Here is a 20042-nt window from a genome sequence, read left to right on the forward strand (position 1 = left end):
ATGCAAAAAACTCTCACCACCTTGTCCAAACTGATGGCTCTTTCAGTAACATTACTCTTTATGCTCCATCCCATGATGTTGTAAACCTGGAATTGTTGCCTATTAAAGTTAGTGAAATAGCAAAATCAATATGGTTTATTACAGGATGAATTAATATGTAGTTCCAGGATGATGTGAAGCATGCATGTACGTCACTCCACAGTTGTACGGGACTGTTGCAAAGTGAGATGGCAAATTTTAGTTGACTCAATCTTGATCATGTCTATATAAGTATTATAGCACCATGAAACCATACCATTCTTACAGTACAGAGGTCATTTGACCCATCATGTCCACACCAGCCACTTCCTTGCCCGCCCCTGCATTCTCGCACACTCATCCTTTTCAGATACTTAAAAAGTTTAGTAAAAATTAATGGGATACAAGGGAGCCACTCTGCCCCTCGTATCTAGCTGGCTGAAAAATGAGCCCCCAGCTGTATTATGAAGACAGTGTGGTACTGGGAGCTCACCAATTAGTCTCATTGACATGTACCAATATTAACATCTAATGTTTCTTCTGGAAAAGCCACATATTAAGATATGTGAGATTAGTTATTAGAGATTACTGTGGCCCCTAAATCAAAAGACCTTCTAAGATACTCAACCTTGACTCTCATATTAACAGTGACCATTTGGCAAGGCACAAAAAGGATCCTAACCCATTCCTCCTCACCTGCCACCCCCATGGTATACCAACAGAAACCAACATTACAATAGGGGACAGGATGTTAGGATTGCAAAATCATTGAGTATGCAATTGAGAAAAAAAGAACTTGAGTTCAGCAATAAATAATTTATTATTTTTAAATCCTAAAAAAAATTAAACTGTGCTACCAATTCTGCTCACAGTAAGAATTTGCAAGAAACAATGAAAACTTTAAAAACCTGTACCTTGTGAAAATTATTTGTTCTCAAAATATTGAAGTCAGTTATGTGTAATCATTATGTAAATGTCTAATTTTATTTACATTTCGAAATGATTTACAAATGTCACTCCTGTGAATTACAGGCACAAGATAATGTTAAAGGATATTTATATTTTTTAAAAAGTTGAACAAATTCATTCAAAATAGTGATTATTTAGATTACTTTAAAACTAATAAACTTTCAAGGCACACCATGTGTCGCACCAAAGGGCACAATCTAAATCATTTCTCCATGGGAACCCAGGTTCTCCTTGAGGATGTTAAAAGGCTTTTGTGGTAAAGGGACACTGCGACAAAACAAAATACTTGGCAAAATGTGTTTTTGTTTCGAAACACACAACACAATGCAACTGCCACAAGAAAGTATTACTTCACTTGCATGTGACAAAGTGACACGTAAGCTGTATGGGGTCTTCTCAGCTAAGCAATTGAAAGTTTGTCAGAAAATTTTCTTCTGAAGGTGTTGCCTTCTTTCACAGTCTTTCATTGTCGGGTATCTCTAACAATTTTTTGTTCATTTGGTATTATATACTTGTGAATATGTCTATATAAAAGAATTTGCACTAAACTTATGTTTTTGGGAATAGTAAAGAGAGCAGTTGGCAAGATTGCCGTATAAAACATACATTTGCTTCTGAGTTTCCTATAACATTGTGAAGAGCAAGTAATGAAGTATTAAAATAAAATCTTACATTATCTTGTGCAATACAAATAACCCCAGAAAAAAAGCACAATTTGTGCCATAGTAACTGCAGAGCTACATTGGCAGCGTTATTAAAGCTTTCAAGGCCAAGCAGTTGACTGATTAGGCAGCCTTTCTGTATGGTGCAATCAACACCCAAACCTCCTTTTTAATAGCCCTTTTAATGATTTTCTTCTGCAGACTGTCAGCATGTTGTGGAAGAGCATTATTAATTTTATTGTATGAACATTGTATCATATCTAAATAATTCCTGTCCTGGAAGGCAAGTGTACTATTTCATTTTGAGTCCCAAAGAACCTTTCCTTCGCTGCAATAATCTTTTTGTTTTTTTAGAAAGTTACGGAGGGCACAATGTGAATTTTGCTGCATCAATGAATTGAAAGACACATTTTCCCCTCATGTTCTCTTGTCTTGCAAATGGTGATTCAAGTTTAAAGTTTGTTTCTAATAGCTCACTGAATTGGTTATTAGATTTGGGACTCTAGATGCAGATTGGCTATTCCACTGTAGGAGGCATCGTACCTAAGTCCCAGTCCTTTCTATCGATGCTGGATGGCAATCAGGAGTGGCATTTTTTCTGTTTTTTTCCTATGACCTCTATAAACTGCAGCCACTGAAGAGGCTTTTTAAAAAGATCAATGCATTTCCACAAATGAATCAACTATTAAATTCGCTAATTATTGAACTTTACATGCTGAAGCATAACTTTACAGATCACAGAATGCTACAGTGTAGAAGAGGCCCTTCAGCCCATCGAGTCTGCACTGATGTATGAAAGGTTCTGACCTGCCCACCTAATCCCATTTGCCAACACTTGGCCCATAGCCTTGAATGTTATGGTGTATTTAAAGGATGTGAGGCATCCCGCCTCCTCCACTCTCCCAGGCAGTGCATTCCAGACCGTCACCACCCCCTGAGTAAAAAAGGTTTTTCCCCAAATCCCCCCTAAACCTCCCACCCTTCACTTTTAACTTGTGCCCCCTCGTAACTAACCCTTCGAATAAAGGGACCAGCTGCTCCTCATCCACCCTGTCCATGCCCCTCATAATCCTGAACACCTCAATCAGATCGTCCGTTGGTCTTCTGTGCTCCAGAGAAAACAACCCAAGTCTAACCAACCTCTCTTTATAACTTCAGTGCTCCATCCTGGCAAATCCTCACTGCACTCCTTCCAGTGCATTCACATCCTCCCTCTAATGTGGTGACCAGAACTGCACACACTACTCCAGCTATGGTCTCACCTAAAAGTTCTATGCAACTCCATCATGACCTCTCTGCTTTTGTAATCTATACCCCAATTGATAAAGGCGAGTGTGTCGTATGCCTTTTTCACCACCCTGTTTAGTTGAACAGTGAACTGGAATTGTAAAGATAAATGAGCGTTCTTCATTCGATTGTGACTGAGAAATATGAGGTGGAAATGGTAGATGTGCCCTTAGAGTAGGAAAACAATGCTCCAAATGTTGTTTGAGGTGACTAGGAGGCAGCAGAGGCAGAGTTCCTGTGTTTTACTTAACTCGGGGCTGAGGCACGGGGGCCAACCAGCAACAGTGAAATGTGGGGCACCACTGGGGTTGGGCAAAAAGAGCCATGCAGTCAGCCAGTTAGAACTTGGGGTAGCAGCAAGGGGAGCAGCGGCAACTCGATCCCCAGGGTTGAGGATGACGAGGTTGTGAGGCAGATGCTCGAGACTACAGGCAGCCATCGAGCAGCCAGGGGAGCAGGGATGATGACCCTCCAGAGCTGAGGAGGGCACAAGCCTGCTCTTTCAGAAAATTAATTAAAATCAAGATCAGTTAATAGGAACGAAGCTATCAATTTGATGATCGATGGTTTGCAGACAACCTTTCCAAATGTGGAAATGATTCTGAAAATGTTTTAACAATACCTGTCGCAATGCATTCTCTTTATTGAAAAAAGTTAAAAATGATTAGCAAAATACGATGAGTCAGGAACATTTGACAGGTTCAACGATATTGACGATTGAAAGTGCTTCTTTACAAGATTTTATTTACGATTATGTAATTGATTTTTCTGAAGAGAAGGTGTGAAAGAAAAGCTATCTAAATTTGCCATGCCAGCAAGGAATGAAGCAAGAAAATCTTAAAAATGTGTCCGTCTTTCATATTTGTGTTTAAATTCAGATTTACAAAATGGATCTTTGCTGGTCTGATATAGTGGCTGCAGCTGGTCACATGCTGATAGTTCGAATCAGCATTGCTCTCAAGACTGGCCTTCAGAAAGTTTCTTCAGGATAAAGAATGGAATCCTGCAGACAGAGTCACTGATATTGGACTTGGAATTGGACACACTCACTCACATGAATTTATGGCAACTTTTAGATTTTGTGAGAGAATGTAAGGAAATTAACTGTTGAACCTGAATGGGACACTGAAATATACTGAGTGGCAACGTGTGCATCTTATTGTGTTTGTTCCTGCGCTGGACTAGCTGAATTCTGTCCTACGTTGGCCTGTGCTGCAGTGATGTCTTTGGCTAATTCCAAGATTGCTCACCTGAAAGTACACATATCTCAGTTTGGACTGCCTTTACTGTTATTCTGAGGGGGCATCATCCAGGTGTGTTTTTACAAATTAAGAAGTGGAGATCAGGAGAGATGTGATGTCATTGGGGGGGGTGGGCTCAGAAATGAAGGTGAGTGAGAGGCCCCACAAAGTGCAGCTCCATCTCCGGGCTGAGTTATTAAGTCCCACCACATGAATTACTCCCACAGCTTCAACTTGCTTTGAATTAAAGCAGCTTTATGATCGGCGTTTTTAAACTAACTGCCTTTGTAAAGATTGAAGGGTGAGTATGGGCACTGAAGAAGAACATCAACGTGCACTTCTGATCAGAATTATTTTGAGTAAAGTTACATACACACTGCAATGAAGTTACTGTGAAAATCCCCTCTTATACCTCCTGGACGCACTGCTGTGCATTTACTTATCAGGTAGTGCAACAGTCCCTCCGGAAATCAGGCACTCCTAGCCAACAGGGGTTGAAAACAAAACCAGAAAACATAAAATTTGCTACAAATTTATTCTAATGTAAAAAATGCCAGAATGCAGTTGTGCTCGCTTTTCCCTGTGAAATTATGAAAATTGATCATTTTTATATTTTAATGCAAATGGAGCGTAAAGCTCAGTTGCGCATGGTTGTAAAAATGAGTGATAAAGGTTCTGAAAAGTGAAGCTTGCTGCACAGAATTCCCAGCTGTGACTAAGTTATAATTACACCCTGAGACTTAATTACCATATGGCATTTAATCAGTCGAAGTGTTGATCGCAGTGTTAGAAAACTAAAGAAAAGGAGGACGAAAATTCTAGATGGAGTGCTTAACGTTATATTGTGGAAAAGGGAGAATCTGGGTATTGACAAATTAAATCGGAACCCCAACATAGTGGATCGAAGCACTCCAGTAACCTTAAGGAAAGTCTAGCATACCACAGAAAACACTGGTATTGTGACAACAGTTGCCATTGTAGTGGTTTAAAATTCTACCTCTCATCATCCAGCTTTATGAAAAACTCACTACTGTCAGGATGATAGTAAATTTTGAAATTTCCTCCTCTAAAAATGCAGATTTGTTTGTTAAATTTTAATTTGTGGAAGGCATCTCACCCCAAGTATTCTAAATACATATATCCATTGACCGTGGCCAGGGGCCTCCCACATTCCCTTCACCCTGTGTTTAGCTAGTTAGAGAAATATTTGATCCCACTGACAAAAAGTGTGAACTAAATGCAGGGCACAAGTTGGAGACATGCGGTTTACATTAATATAGCGCTGTTTGTGAAATAAGCCTTGATGTTTATTGGGAGAACAGGTAGATTATGATCAATAAGTGGATCAAACTATAAGCTCAGTGGTTAAAGATTTAGCTAAAGTGGTAAGTTTTGTTTGAACAAAGAAAATTACAGCACAGGAACAGGCCCTTTAGCCGTCCAAGCCTGCACCAGCCATGCTGCCCGACTTAATTAAGACCCCCTACCCTTCCGGGGACCATATCCCTTTATTCCCATCCCATTCATGTATTTGTCAAGACGCCCCTTAAAAGTCACTATCATATTGCTTCCACTACCTCCCCCGGCAATGAATTCCAGGCACTCACCACCCTCTGTGTAAAAAAAAAAATCTGCCCCGTACATCATCATTAAACCTTGCCCCTTGCACCTTAAACCTATGAACCCTAGTAATCGACTCTTCCACCCTGGGGAAAAGCTTCTGACTATCCACTCTGTCCATGCCTCTTATAATCTTGTAGACTTCAATCAAATCGCCCCTCGCCCTCCATCGTTCCAGTGAGAACCAACCAAGTTTTTCTGACCTCCCCTCATAGTTGATGCCCTCCGTACCAGGCAACATCCTGGTAAATCTTTTCTGCACCCTCTCCAAAGCTGCCACATCCTTCTGGTAATGTGATTATGACGATTATTAAGTTCACGTGCCAGCAAGAGAGCAGAGGTCGCAGTGTCTTGAAAAATAATTTTTAAGCGCCAGAGTTTATTGCTCAGATATTGTTGCCAGTAGCTAGGTAAGGGGAAGGAGGTACTTCGGTAAGCCCAAAAATTAAGCCACCAAGAGATACTGACCACATGAAATGATCAAGTTCTGGCACCCTTGATTATGAACCACTAGTTTCCCAGTGCATTCTGTTGATGGATTTGGCTGGACCTCAAAAGGAACTATTAAAAGTTTTAATCTTTATTACTTTGCTAATGTTAAACTAATGTATGGTGCAACTGTACTGAGAGACTGTGATGCAAATGGCATCAAGCAATGTGATGGGATCCCAACCTGGCACTGAAGTAGCAGAAAAGAATTATTGTACCACCTTGAGAAGGTTAAAAAAAGAAACAATTAAATGAAATGCCCATTGGAAATGAGAAATATTTGAAAAAATTAAATCACTCCTGCCCTGCCGGTTTGGAAGCATTCCCAACAGTGTCTCAGTGGATAAGTTTGTTTATGCACTTCATTAGTCTGAACAAAAGAATGGGGAAGGGAAGAAGAGTGGTGCCTATTCAAAAGAATGTACATTACACTGACTTACAAATAGAACAAAACAATTTACAGCAGGAGCTGGCCTGGCAAGATCATTTTGTTCAGAATAATTCCCAGTGTCCATGCAGGAAAAGGTGAAACCCTGTTAAGTGAACTGTAAAACTGTGGAACTTCGTAGCACAGGAGACCACTTGCTCCTTTGTGCCTGCTAGAACAATTTAAAACTAATCCCACTGTCTTGTGCTTTCTGCCCTGCGCCTTCATCTACCCATCCTCCCATTGCCTTATGTTATCATCTGCAGAGGTTTGCCCAGTATCCTTTGTTTGGTGCGTTGGCTTTGCTTAAACTGCTCCCTGTTGCAAAGCATTCCATCGTGCCACAACTCTTCATTTCCTTTAACTGCTCCCCTCACTGATATTGATGTGTCCTCATCACTGCCTCTCCAACCAGAGAAAGTTAATTTCCCTGTCATTTCATGATTTCAGAAACATGATTAAATGTGCTCATATTTTGACTTGGCTTAAGTCTGGGGAGGATTGTAACTGGACTATAATTCTTGGTGTCTGCAGCTACATATTTGAAGAACTTTTGTGACGTAAATTTTTAAAATGCAACGTTTTGTGACATGAAGCAAAGGTCACTTAAAAATGAGTATTTAGTTTTCAGGAAGGGTCATTCGGATTGAGTCCGTTTACCACAGCTGGGTTGTGTTTCACCTCATTACTGCTGGACTTCTGAGGCCAGCACCTCACAATATGTTGTACCTCGGGGAACAGCAGTGTTGACATTAACTGTTTAATCTTGTTTACACTTCCTGGCAACTGGACCAAATGGTGCCCCGACTTGCCCTTTTAGCCCCAGGAGGTCGTGTGGAATCTGGACTCCTATTGTGTGGGAGGGCACAGTGGGGGTTAGCAAGATGTAAAAGATATTTGAGATTTTTAGTATAACGGATACCTGGGAGTGATTACAAGGCTGTGCTGTTATTAAGGGACTCAGAAGTTACAAAGAGCAGGCAACCTAAAACTGTTACCTGATCTCATGAGATGAGGCTGCTGCCTTGAAAGGTCATGGAGTGCTTATATTTTTGTTTCGGGTGCCTTTGTTTATTGTTGGTCAGACGTGCTTATTTTGGTAACCATGTGATGATCGTACTGATGGATGGATAACTGTGATGGAATCATCAAAAGCTTACAGTCAACAAGTAGTTGATTACTGGCCATAGTACACAATAGCATATTGCTTTCTCGCATGTTCACAAAATGGATTTAGCATTCCGTATTGTTATAATGAGCCATTACAGGAAAGATTGAAATGGGTTTTTAATATGTCTATCACAAAAACACTTTCTTGGGTAATGTTCTATGGTTTGAGGATTATTAAATTTGCCTTACAAAGCAGATAGTACTGCTTAATGTTATCAAAGTATAGTTGTGGACTAACAGATTTCCCAAGATAACAAGATATTTGCTCAGGAGTGACTACAGTTCAAAAGCACTTTGTTGGTTTTAATGCATCTGAGGTTGTGAAAAGTACTGTATAAATAGAATCATACTGCACAGGAGGTGGTTGACCCATTATGCCTGTGCTAGCTTTTTAAAAGAAGTATCAATTAGACCTGCTCCTACCCCATAGCTCACTACCGTTTTGAAAGCTGTTTTTGAATCTACTCCCCTCTGTTTTCTGACAGCACATTGTAGATCATAACTTGCTGTTTTTAAAAAAAACTCATCTCCCTCTGGCTTTTTGTGTCCTTAGGTTACTGACCCCTGTGCCATGATGAATAATTTGCTCTTAAGACCACAAATGGTACTGAACATTGTCCAATCATCAGTGAACGCCCTCATTTCTGACCTTATGATGGAGGGAAGGTCATTGATGAATCAGCTGAAGATAGTTGGGCCTAGGGCACTTCCCCGAAGAACTGACTGGATCCCAAATTCTAATCCAGTCAGCCATGAATACTTACCCAAACTCAATCTTTACATTCATCCTACATTCTCCTCCTCTTTTATTGCTGTTTTGTTTCTTTGACTCCATATACATTCTGCCATCTGAAGCAAATATACAGGATTGAGGGCAAGGAGCTGTAACAGGTACAATGGTGACAATGCAACTTCAAAGAAAAGCCATTCCAAATCCTGGATTGTCTGTCACCTTCTTCTGTAGAGCTCAGAGTACAATACTTGTCCTAATCAGGTCATGACTTCTTGTGTGCTCCTGAGTAAATTACCGTAACATTTAGGAATGTGATGTCCATTATTTCCAAGATAGCAATTATAATTGTTTTACGCTCATGCCAAAGCTGCCTTAAAACAAAATTTTTGTTGCTGGAGAATGTTAATGGTTTCCTGCACTTCAAGAAGTAATTGGTAAATATAGTTCCTACAATGGACTTTTAAAATCCTAAATGCTATCTTTGAGTCTGCTCTGGCACAAAACCACAAGAAAAATGACCCAGCCAGGGCTTACAAAAGAAGTTAAAGAAAATATTAGATACAAAGAGTGTAAAGTTGATTTTTTATTAAGTAGCAAATCTGAAGATTGGAACCAGTGTAGAGTTCGCAAAGGAGGACCAAGAGATTGATAAGAGGGGAAAGAGTATGTGAGTAAAAGTTTACAATCAGCTTATATATCAGTATATAAAAATTAATATATATCAGTATATAAAAATCAGTATATAAAAAGGAAAAGATTAGTGATGACAAATATAGGTCCCGTACAGACCAAACAACACAGGAGAATATATAATAAAAACATGGAAATTGCAGAGCAGTTAAACAGACTACTTAACAGTGGAAGACACAAAGTTCCCAGAAATGCTAAGGAACCAAGGATTTAGTGAGAAGGAGGAATTGAAGGAAATTAGTATTATTAGCAAAAGAGTGATTTGATTTTATTATTGCCTTGTATGAGTGTTATACAATGAAATGTATTGTGCTGGAGAAATTAATGGGATTGAAAGCCAACACATCCCCAGGATCTGATAGCCTATAGGATACTAAAGGAGGTGGCCATGGAAATAGTGGATCTGTTAGTTTTCAAATTACAAAATTCTATAAATTCTGGAACAGTCCCAGCAGATTGGAGCGTAGCAAATGTAACCCCACTATTTAAAAACATAGAGGGAGAAAACGGAATTACAGACTGGTGAGCCTTACATCGGTAGTAGGGAAAATGCTAGAGGATGCAATAACCGGACATTTAAAAAATATCAACAGGATAAGACAAATCAATACGGATTTATGAAAGGGAAATCGTATTTAACAAACCTACTGGAGTTTTTTGACAACTTAACTAGTAGAATAGATAAGGGTAAAGCAGTTCATATGGTGCATTTGGAATTTGCAAAAGAGGTTAGTGTGCAAAATTAAAGTTTATAGGATTGAGGATAATATATAGGCATGGATTGAGAATTGTTTAGCAGACAGAAGAAATGAGTGGGTCTTTTTCAAAGTGGCAGTGACTATTGGGGTCCCGCAAGGATCACTGCTTGGACCCAGCTATTCACAATATAAATCAATGATTTGGATGAGGGAACCAAAAATAATATTTTCAAGTTTGCTGAGTGTTGAGGAAGAAGCTAAAAGTCTTCAAGGTGATTTAGACAAGTTGAGTGATTGGACAAATGTGCGGAAGATGTAGTATAATGTGGATAAATGTGCAGTTATTCACTTTGGAAGGAGAAGCAGAATGGCAGAGTATTACTTAAATTGGAGTTGATTGGGAAGTGTCTGTTAACTTACATTGGGACTTGGATGTCCTACTAAACCAGTCACTGAAAGTAAGCGTGCAGCTACGGTTAGCATTTAGGAAGACAAATGGCATGTTAACCTTCGTTGCAAGAGGACTTGAATATAGAAGGAAGGCTGTTTTACTGCGACTGTGCAGGGCCTTGGTGAGGCCATGCCTGGAGTATTGTGTGCAGTTTTGGTCTCCTTATCTAAGGATATGCTTGCCATAAAGGGACTGCAGCAAAGGTTCAGCAGACTACTTTCTGAGATGGCAGGATTATTGTATGAGGAGAGATTGGGTCGACTGCTCCTATATTCACTGGATTTTCGAAAAATGAGAGGGGATCAATTTGAAACTTCCAGCATTCTGACAAAGCTGGACAAACTGGATGCAGAAATGTTGATTCCTCTGACTGGGGATGCCTCGAACAGCCGGTCACAGTCTCAGGAAATGAGATAGGCCATTTAGGACTGAGCTGAGGGGCCTCTTCACTCAGGGTGCTGAATCTGTGGAATTCTCGACCACAGATGGCCCTAGAGGCCAGCTAACTGATATCCAAGAAGGAAATAGATTTCTAGATTCTAAAGGTGTCAGGGGGAGAGCACTTGAGTATAGTGTTGAGATAGAGAATCAATCATGCTCATCCAGAATGGTGGAGCAGGCTGGAAGGGCCAGATGACCTACTTCTGCTCCAGTTTCTATTAATTGACTTCAGCCAGACCTGAGAGAGAACATTTTGCCGGAGCTCAATTATCAGCCTTTGTGTTACTGAGAACAATATACTGTCTAGGGCAGGGCCAAGCAGACAGAGCTCAAGTCGATTGGAAGGAAAGCTAGCTACCAAAGCTGCCTTCTAGAGGGGTCCAGCTATGGGTTAGTGAAGAAGTCTCATTGGCCCGGCACTTTGGCTTTGCTGGAGATCCACCACTACTAGAAGTCCATCAAGCTATTGATCCACAAGCAGTCCTTCTATCGCCTGGTGCAGGAGATCAATCAGGACTTCAAGATCAACCTGCACTTCCATAGTTCAGCCATCATGGACCTGCAGGAGCTCAGTGAGGCTTACCTGGTGGGGCTGTTTGGGGACTCTAATCTGTGCGTCATCTATGCCAAGCGAGTTATCACCATGCCCAAAGATATCCAGCTGGCCCACTGCCTCTTTGGGGAACGCGCCTAAAAACCCCTACCAACCCATGCTAAAAGTTGTATCTGTGCTGGATATTTGCCAAAGGGCCAACTTTAACTGTAATGTTAGTAACCACTGCCCCCTCCTCCCATCCTACCCCCAAGATTGGATATTCCACAAAAATGATCTTGACTGGCACATGAAAAATAATCGTTGAGAGGAGATTCAGAAAGCTGCTACTATCATGGTATGATGTCCTTAAGCAGGATTGAGAGAAACTTGGACCAGGAGTGAAAGCCATTAAAAAAATAGACTCTAAACTTTATTTCTGATTACTAACTCAGCTGGATTTAATATGCTTCTATCTCATCCATACTTAATTCATAGTGTGTCACAGAGATGCACACCATCAGTGATCTGACCGGCCCTGACATTTTGTTAAATCTGTAATGTGTTTTTCTGAACTTCAGAAAATATTTTTTTTTTGCTGATTTGGTGCTCGAGTTCTCAGTCTGTGTAATTTTAAATTTGTTTCTCAAATGTCAATTTGCAATATCCGTCTTGGCTGACATTTCCAAGTGGTATTCTCATTACTGAGAGCCTGCAGACAGATGATAAGGATGTAAAAAGGCGAAAAAGGACACAGGAACATGTGGGGACAATCTTTTTGGGTTTTAAGTTTAGGAGAGTGCGGAGAGTAGGGTGACATGTGGTTGCTTTCTCGGACATGATCCTTCCACCTCCATGCATCTTTCTGTAGCCAGAAGAGGGGATGGAGCAAATTAAAGTGTTTCTCATGATCATCCTGACCATATACAAGTTCATGCAATCCTGTGACATGTCTTCAGGATCAGGTCAATTACTTTCCTTTTAAGGTTCTCGCAGTAAAGTGCTTTCTTTGTGTCATGGCTTTTAACAGAGGCCATCCCAGTGTTTTATATGGATGAATGAATTGTCCATATTGCTGAGTGACATGGTGTAGAAAGGCATCAAATTTATAACTGATGCTTACCCGCCTCAACTTTAATCTCTGCCAGGTTTTATTGACACCATTGAGCTGGGGTTGGGAATGGGAAGGAGAAATCAGTCTGTGTTTTTGCTTCTGGTTGCTATCCAGTAACCCATAATGAAATATGTGTGGGAGTAGGACTATGCTTGGCTGAAATGTCTTCCAAGGTGTTGAAATCCACTGCCACCGAAGGTTTGCTGTCAAGGCTTTGTGAAGAGTGTTGGTTTAATGGGGTGTTGAATGACAGTCCACCTACATGGAATTTTATCCCAACATGAGCATCCAGGCTAATATTGTTTCTGGATAAAATTGTGAATTGGTAGCTATCAATTATGCATCTAATGTTTTATAATTTCCATTGGCGGGCAGCTGAATCATCTTTTGCTTTCATCCAAAGTCCAAATTACCTCTTTGTTTTCGAGATAAAAAGAATAAAACCCCCACCTGTCATCGGGTAAAGCTGTTGAATTAAGAGGAAGTGTGGACAGATGGCAGACTTCACTCCTAATTCAGTGCTTCACACTAAAGGAGCTGAATCATGGGCTTCACTTCACTCATTGTATCTTCAGGTAACCTGAAGCACCAGTGACTGTCAAGAATTGTTCTTAAAAATATACATCACAATCGCAGGATTAAGAAGAATTGTGTTTGAGGAGTTCCAGTGGTGCTACCACAAACAATGTGAGATTGTATGGACCCTAGGAACTCTCCAATAGTCTAACATTTACCGCAAGATTGCAATTTATACCTCCGGATTAGTGTCTGGCATTTCTCTGGGTCAGCGCAACAGCCGTGGTCATGTAAAGTATCTTAACCTGAGCACTGTTTGTGAAAAGCCAGCTTTTACTGAGATTGACTTGTCACCATGTGCTTTGATCTGCTTTCAGCCCTTGAACAGCAGTTTGGTTAGTGGAAGGAAAACTTAATCTGCGTTGTTTACTTAACGACAACTTCCTAACAGAAAACACACTGGACTTTTGTTCATGTTTTTGAAGTGACTGTTAGCATGCACTTTAGCCAATTAAGAATTACAGATGAGCACCCACAAAAATTACATTTTTATCCGTAACAGTGAGGCTGCTTTGCTGGCTTGTTGAGGTTCTTGATTAGAGTAAAGAAACCTCATCCAGCTCTCAGTTGGTGTTTTTCCGTAGCTTATTAGTGTTGAAATGCCTCATTTCGCAATAGAAAGAATTGGAATAAGAGCTCTATCCCATCCCGGGGCAAATCATCTTGCGCTGTTTTTAATCATTCACTAAATATTTTCATGATGTAGCCGTAGATTTGTTCCTGCTTACTGCAGTTCCTGAAATTGTTTGTTATTGGGATTGACTTTTGAAAGCCGTGGCTGAATACTCTGAGAAAGACAAGAAGGGCTGTGCGTGGACTGGGTGGAGGTGAGGGTTCAAGATGGCGCCCGGAGGGGCACGGAGATGAATAATGGAATGGCAAAAGGAAGACCGAGAGAAGAGAAGCTGCATCCCGAAAGGCTGCATGTAAAACTCATGGTCAAAGGGGTCAAAGGATTACCACATCTTTTACTGGAAGGTGATGCGCAAAGACACTAGATGCGGTGGATAGGGACCAAGTGTGGCATGGACGTCTTGCAAGAGATGGACTCGGGGGTCAGGTGGTCGAATCTTCTTGAGGCTGCTAGCCTTTTCCCTCTGGGATGCTGACATCCTACACAGTCTGGTGAAGACGTATGAGTTGGAGAGAGTGATACGAGTGTGCTAGATTGGTTTATAAATATGGTACCGGGACCGTAGAACCCACCAGCTGATAAAGAATTAGATACCAGATGACGCAAAGGAAAAGTCGCCTGTACATAATTAATAAGGTTCCAAGTGCAGAATCTGATGCTGAATCCTACCAGTCTGCCACCTCACTTCCCCTCAAAATGGAAGAATTCCACCCTCGTGTCTCCCTTTCTCTCCCCTTGCTTTTTCTCTCCTTCCTCAGCCCCAAGCCACCACCGCCTCCATTGCTCTGGTAAAGTGACTCCAGATGAAACATTTACTTATATATCTGATAAGGTAGCTAAGTTCGACAGTCACATTTGAATGTAATGCCACTCACTCATGGAGAATATAACTTCACGGAGGAATCTGTTACTCCGACTTGATTCACCACATTCAAATTAGGGGAATAGTAGCAAACCAGAATTCTACATCTCCACTCAACCTCACAAGGTAATCGCAACTAAAATTCAATCTTCTAAAAAATTCTCCTCAAATTAAAAAATTAATTTGCCGACCAGGAAAACATCTCCTTGGGGTATCAATTGTCATCTTTAATCATTTAAATACCTTGACTATTGTAATTTTTGTTGTTTAATATTAATGAAAGAATAAATTTAAAATGAATCTAAATTATAATTTTTTTCCTGTCCAAATGACTTGTGATATATAATGTAAAATACCCGTTTTTAAAGTAGCATTTTTATTACATTAGAATGTGCACACTTTTTAATTAGGCACAGTACTCACTTTTATATTGTTTTCATATTGATTTTGCAGAGAGGGTGCAAAATGGTTCCAGGGTTTCAGTTATGTGGATAGATTAGAAAATCTGAGTTTATTCTCCTGGGAGAAGAGAAGGTCCAGAGAAGATTTGATAGAGGTGCTCAAAATCATTAGTGTAGTAGATAGAGAAAATCTGTTATCGTTGGCAGGAGGATTAGGAAATCAACACTGAGCAGCTACTTCCTATGGCTGATGAATTGAGAACATGGGGGCACTTCCTAGTATAAGCGGCTGAACATTTAACACTGAGACGAGGAGGAATTTCTTCATTCCAAAGCTTGTGAATCTTTGGGCTCCTCTATCCCAGAGGGTTGTGCTTACTCCATCCTGGGATAAATTTAAGATCAAGGTAGATAGATTTCTGGGTGTCTCAGGGAATTGAGGGATGCAGAAAAGTGCAGTTGAAGCCAAAGATAAACTGTTAACCACCACAATGAGCAACACCAAAATGTTTCTTGCCCTTCCTGAATAGCTTCATCTGCAGCAAGGTTCAATAGTAATACAGATCCTGGGCAACATCATTAACTATCATCAAATCTGCATTAAATAAACAAAACTTTATAATTGCTGTCAATTATCTCATACAAATAGGAGGTCACATCCTTCAACCTGCTTCATCATGCAATAAGATCATAGCTGGTCTAATTTTAACCTCAACTCCACATTCCTGCTTACCCCAAATATCATTTCACTCCCTTGCTTATGTAGAATGTATCTGCATCTCCAATAACTCACTTTCTGGGTAAGGACTGGGAGGGGAAGAAATTGCCTGGGATTCTCGCACTTTCACATTCAACAGGTCATGCTGAAAGGTACATGTACATGAGTTCTGAGCAAGTTCTAGGCTCAGCTGTGACCCTCTTGACCAAATATCCTGCTGGCCATGTGTTATATGTGTTTCACATGAGAATGCATACAGCAAAATTTTAACCCTAAATAAATGAGTTTTGAGTCAGTTTGAATTTGGCCTATAATGCTCATTTAGTAATGAAAAGAGTTCATGCCCACTACAGAGATTTTTTCATTTTTTCGGAAGGTAATGGCAAACCTTCTTCTAATATCTTTCAAATTAATCCCAAATGTGGCAGAGTCATTAAGCAGTGAATAATGGTTTTCATTTAATTTTTTTAATTGGTTTCTCAGATGTGAAACTATCTGTCATTCCAAATGAATAAACAAGTTTCACCCCTTTCTCTATCTCTAATCATTAATTCAGTGAACTAATTGTAAGCTAGTGGTGTCTGGTTTAAAGTTTTTTAAAACGTTTGACCTGTACAAGCCACAAATCCATTTGGAAAGATATATATGGAGCAAAATACACCAATCATCTTCTGTTCTACAAGCACTTTTGATAGATCAGAGTTTAGATTGGCTTGAGGAGACATTACCACCACAGCTGTCACAAGAGGTGTAGTCCAGATGGTAAATATTTATTGCTAATTTTGTAGCCATAATTATCACACTACTGCAACATAATTTCTCTTGCCTTTTTCCTTCCCTGTTCCAAACTAATGGCTTCTTGGGGGGTACAGTTCCTTGTGAATTGTATATTTACAGGTGATTAGATAGAAGGAAACATTCTATGTTGGCCTGCACAGAAAAGCTATTTCAGAAGAAGTCAAACAATTGCTCGGAATTCTAGTACTCCTGTTTTTTTTTCTCTCTCGACCTCCCTATAATCCCGTGATCCAATGGTCTGAGGCCAATTGTAATCTCCTAATTATTTATGACAAAGTTAACACAATGCAGATAAAACCTGTGACCTTGCTAATCCACATTTAGTCAGTTTACAAACTCGACTATCAGGGCATCTCTGAGTTTGTGCTTGCATATCAAGGCTCTATGGCTGGGGTAGAGAACTCAGAATTTAAAAAGCTCCATGGCTAGATTTTGCTGTTCAATATTATGACAGAAGAATGCCAGTTTTGTCAGTTGAAATGTGGCTCAGCATTCTGAGATGAAATCACAAAGTTTCAAGCACAAAAAGAAGCCCTTTGGCCCCTTGCATCCTGGATTTCTTAGGATTGATAACTTGAAATAAAATCATACTATTTTGAAATTTGGTGCCTCTTATTTTAACTTGCCTTGAAAATTATCTAGTTATTTTCCTTTGGGAATGTTCCGCATAGAACCTTTGGAAGATCTATGTTCTATAAACATCTTGTAAAATAGTGGTGTTGCTCAATTGCTTTATAGTTGATCTTGTTTTTGGGATTTAGCCCACAAAGGCATCTTGTTGCGGTGCAAGTTAACATGCAGTGAGGAAATCATATAACACAATCAATCAATAAATCTACACACTCTTGTATGTTTTCCATTTTATAATACCTTCTTTTAAGGTGTATTTTTCAAACCATCAAACCCTCAATAAATTTTTCAAAGATTCTAGGCGGGTGATGACAGAGCACTTGAAGTCTGCATGGATTTCACTAAGACTTTAGACAAGGTACCGCATGGGAGACTGATCATTCAGGGCAATTTGGCAAATTGGATCCAAAATTGGCTTTATGGCAGACGGCAGAGGATGATGGTTGAAGGTTGTTTTTGCGAAGGGAAGACAGTGTCCAATGGTGCACCGCAGGATTCGATGTTGGCTGCCTTGCTGTTTGTAGTGTAACATTAATGATCTAGATGTGAATGTGGGGGTATAATCAGTAGGTTCGCAGATGACATGAAAATTGGTGGTGTAGTACATAACAAGGAGGAAAACTTTAGATTGCAAGGTGGGCTATTCAGATGGGCCGGACAGTTGCAAATGGAACTTAACCCTGAAAAATGTGAGGTGATGCATTTTGGGGAGATTAACAGCAAGTAAATACACAATGGACTACAAGATGCTAGGAAGTACAGAGGACCAGAAGGACCTTAGGATGCATGTCTACAGATCCTTGAAGCAGCAAGACAGGTAGATAAGGTGGTTAAGAAGACATATGGGATACTTGTTTTTATTAGCTGAAGTATAGAGTATAAGAACAGGGAGGTTATGATGGAGCTGCATAAAACACTTGTTTCGCCACAGCCAGAGTATGATTTGCAGTTGGAAGGCTGTGATTTACCAGGATGTTGCCAGGGCTGGAGTGTTTGATGGAGAGAGAGGCTGGTTAGGCTATTTTCCTTGGAGCAGAGAAGGCTGAGGGAACCTTGATGTGTACAGAATCATGAGGGACATAAATAGGATCGAAAGGAAGAATTTTTCCCCATCGTAAAGGGGTCAATAACTGGGAGGCATAGATTTACGGTTAGGAGTAGGAGATCTTGAGTGGATTTGAGAAAAATCTTTTTCACCCAGAGGGTGGTGGGAATCTAGAACTCATGACCTGAAAGTGTGGGAGAGGCAGGAGCCTCACAACATTTAAGAAGCGTGTAAATAAACACTTGTCACAGCATAGAAGGCTATGAACCAAGTGCTGCAAAATGGAATTAGAATAGATAAGTATTTGATGGCTGGCACAGACATAGTGGGCGAAAGGGCCTCTTTCTGTGCTGTAAAACTGACTATCGCTTTATGACTAAATATTTTTATTTTCATACTACTTCATTCTCTTCTCCCAGGTCCCTGATTCTTGCTTGGGTGGGGTTTTCACCATTAGTAGGCACCTTCGATACCATGTGTACATACTTTATCAGTCAATGAAGAATGCCCTTAACTCGACTTAACCTATGGTTTCATATCCTGAGTTGATGTCATCCTCTGCTTTGGGCTGTCTTCCTAATGTGAGAAAAGCAACATAACCCAATGCAGTGCACATAGGGGATTTCTCCCCGTTATCCAGGCCAACATTTGTCCATCCACCAAACCCTTAAAACCTGACGAGCTGGCCAAGATTATGTTGCTGTTTGTAGGAGCTTGCTGTGCACCAATTATCTGCTGTGATTTCCGACATGACAACAGTAATGCGAGCTGAATTTCACAAGTTTCCTCCCCACTCTCCCACCCACCACAATGCTTAAAAGAAAGGGAAGGGATCCTGCGCAGGCTGAGGATAGCTGTACCAAGATTATCAACCATTAGGGTGACAAAGTCCCACCTCAGAGAGCAGCAGTTCAATCAGAACAATGGCCACTGCTTAGGGGTCTTACCTGGTGCCAAGCTGGCAGGTCTTGGGTGGGGGAGGAGGGAACTGGGGCTGGGGGGACCTTGGGAGATGTTATCAGCTACAGGGTGGGCCCTCAATGGACCCAGGAGGCTTGTCAAGTAGTCCCCCACCCACCCACCCAGTATCAGCCTTTGCAAGAAAACCTAAGTTAAACACTTGGCGTGGACGTCTCCTGCCTCCTGTTAAATAATACTTAAGGATCTGAATTCGCAGCTGCCTGATGCCACTCCAGCTGTTGATAAAATTGTGCTCGTGCCAACAACCAGGCTGACTGCTGAATGTTGTGTCCTCCTGTATTCATACCTGCCAGTGTGGGAGAGCATAAAATTCAGCCCGATGCTTTATTTTAAAAATGCATAATTTTTGATAAAGTGCTTTGGGAAATCCTGAAATTGTGAAAGGCATCATATCAATGCAAGTCTTCCTTGAATTTTTCAAATTGCTGTACATGAACCTTAATGGTGTATCTTCCAGCTTTTCAGCCTTGGATGCCATCACAGCCATATCTAACCTAATCCATTGTTCCCAGAAAGTTCGATGGGGAATTAGCATTAGCACATTTTTTTTGCACTTAACTTCAAGGACGTAGAGACTAATCATAGTAGCTCGATGCTAACTAATGCATTAACGTTTGAGGATGAGATCTGGAGCCTAAGTTTCCTGACCCCAGTAATTCCATGCTCAATCCTGCATTGCACAAACCCAACAGGGTCATCAGGGGAATGGAAAATGACTTGTGTTAGTCACTTGTTTGGTAATAAGTCTCTGTAATCATGTATTTCACAGTCTTTAGTCAATAGTCTTAATTGAGAAATAATGCTAAATATCATCCTGCTCTTCAATGGATTTCTTTGCTGTGGATTTCCAGTTGT

Source organism: Carcharhinus amblyrhynchos, chromosome 13 (genome assembly GCF_965287045.1).
Source record: "Carcharhinus amblyrhynchos chromosome 13, sCarAmb.v2.hapA, whole genome shotgun sequence".
In the NCBI taxonomy this organism is placed as follows: domain Eukaryota; kingdom Metazoa; phylum Chordata; class Chondrichthyes; order Carcharhiniformes; family Carcharhinidae; genus Carcharhinus; species Carcharhinus amblyrhynchos.